This window comes from Oncorhynchus nerka, linkage group LG23 (assembly GCF_034236695.1).
Source record: "Oncorhynchus nerka isolate Pitt River linkage group LG23, Oner_Uvic_2.0, whole genome shotgun sequence".
NCBI classification, from domain to species: Eukaryota; Metazoa; Chordata; class Actinopteri; order Salmoniformes; family Salmonidae; genus Oncorhynchus; species Oncorhynchus nerka.
Genome location: NC_088418.1, coordinates 49,672,140 through 49,674,837, shown reverse-complemented (window position 1 = coordinate 49,674,837; position 2,698 = coordinate 49,672,140).

Genomic DNA, 2,698 nt, shown 5'->3' with positions numbered 1-2,698 from the left:
TCTTTTTTTGTGGTTTCTCATAGACACACACACATTTGCAATGATTTATTCAGATCCAAAGTTTATCTGAAACACCCTCAGACCTGCATTAATGACAGCAGTTACAAGACACACAGGTGTGTCACGTACAGGTCTCACTGTAGCCTGTTTTATCAGCCTGCAGTTATTAATAGTCACACTATTGGTATATAAGTCAACTCCTGATATATTCAATGGCTTGGGAGTGCACCAACTGTCTACACTTAACTGTAGCATGCAGATATCCAAAGCATGTGCAATTGCAACTAGTGAACTTCACTGCATTGTCAACATTTTATTTACATTGTATTTATAACATATCAACTATAATCTCATGGTAATCCATCTAGTTTTTACAGACAAGTCAACTGCTCATTGAATTCCTATTTGCAGTGAGAAACGACACATTGAAGAGCCATGATAAGTCGATCTAAGAGCGGCAGAACAGCTGTTGACTCTGCAAGGAATGTATCCACAAAGCGTCTCGGAGCAGGAGTGCTGTTCTTGGATCAGTTTTGCCTTTTAGATCATAATGAATAATATTATATGGACAGATCCTAAATAAGCACTCCTACTCTGAGAGGCTTTGTGGATACGTTGCCCTGGTGTGCTACACAGACAGCCTAGTACAGTAACCATGTACTGACATCAACCTCTCTACTGTACCAGTTGTGTGAATCTGCCAGCCAAACAACCTGACTCAGCATCTCTGTCTCTCTCTCTACTGAACTCTGTTGAACCGTGTTCATCCATTCTGTCTCAGAGAAAGCCTGGTGGTTTAGTTTTCATTTGGAGGTGGATTTAGTCCCTATCAAGCATCAGCAGACCAGTATCAAACGCATATGAACACTGTGCTGTGGGGCTTGTATCCTTGTAAACAGCAGCTGGCAACCCTCTAGACCCCCTCCAGTGGTGTGGAGTTGTGACACTGATCCCAGCAATATCGCTCCCTCACAGCACACCCACACCCCTGTGTAATAGACCCTTCCCCTGTGTAATAGACCCTTCAAAGCTCACCTCTATCTATATTTTATTTGCGTCTGTGTGTGTGTTTTCTTCCCTCCTCCGCCTCCTTCCTTCACCAGCCTTGGCTTCTTTATTGCGTGTTGTTGCCACGGATCCCTTCAGCCCTCAACAGGAGGCAGCAGAGGGGGACCTTCCAATTCTACATTTAGTAAATAGTTGGGGAGACTGACTCACTGATCTGTGCCTACAATGTAGCCTCGTGTCCAAGTTTAAAATGTAATGATGGAAATATATTGTCGCATGCATTCTTTAATTTGTCCTTCCAAACACTGTTCTGTTGTGACAGTTTAATTTCAAAAAGGTCATTTCCCCACTGATACATTGCTCTTTATCATGTGGAGCATGGGTGATACAGTGCCTTATATTTCCCTCATGACTTTTTCAACTTTGACACGAGGATACATTGTAGGCAAACAAGACAACATATTACATTTAGGTACTAAGATTATTTCCAAATGTGGTAACAGGCAGTAAGTACACTGTTGTAATGACTATGACATGGACACAAATCAGTAATACAGTATCCCATAGGAAATCAGATGGCTTATAGGGGGCACTAGGGTTCAAATGACCACAGTGATATCGGTAGACATTTTTTGTGTGGGTCAGTGGGTGTGTGTGTGTGTGTGTGCCCACCTCTTCATACTGAGAAGTAACCCAGTTGACATTGGCATGGGGAAACCTGTGCCAGGCAGTTCAGTGTGGACGGGGGTAGAAGAATGTTTGATCAGAGTTCATTCACTATGGGAGTCACAGCAGCAGGTGTGTTCTCGCTGATATAGCTAGGCAACACAGAGAGTAGAGTACTGGTGCGTTCTAACAGTTGAACATTGAACCAACTGAGTCTGCCTATAATGGAAGACAGAATATACTGTATGTTGAAATGGAGACTTATGATTGATTCTTCTTTACAGAAACTTGAATCTGAATTACAGAACAACAAATCACTTTGATACAGATACAATTGTCCTCATAAACAATACAAATGCATAATTCTTCATGTTAAACCATTTCCACTCAGGAGAGGGCATAACGGTGTAGTGTTTAAAGCACCTTGTTGTGAATGTTTGGGGTTCCTTCCACTACTATCTAGAGAGAACTGCCCTGCTATAGTTTTCCATCAGGGAGTTCAGCAGAGGTCAAAATGTGTTTACACATTGTTGGTTTTCCTGAGATGGAAAAGCTGTCCAAACCTGGGCCTGTAGTGAATGGATGAAATTAAATTAATGACTAAACAACCACAGTTACATATGGTCTGATACTGATGTGTGTGGTTTTATTATTTTAATAAACATTGAAATAAACTAATACAGACACTTTTGTATAAAATGCCCAAGATGAACCTAACGCGTGTTTTTTTTTCATGAATGTCGATCACTGTTGCGTTCTCGTGTCCGAGCCGGTTTCGTGGTCTTTTAATAAACGGACAACTATATTCCACTGGTAGCACGCATAATTAATGTCGAACAGCAATTCTTACTACAACACCAGGACATTTTTTTTTATCGTTTACCCTTGGTAACAGATAAAAATGTGAAAGACTTGCTGTCAAACGCACCGAAATGTCAAATACATGCGTGCCTCGTTGGAGGAAGTAGTGGGATGCGTGAGCGCGCACGTAGACAGTACCTCGCGCACACGCCGGTTCTCGGGT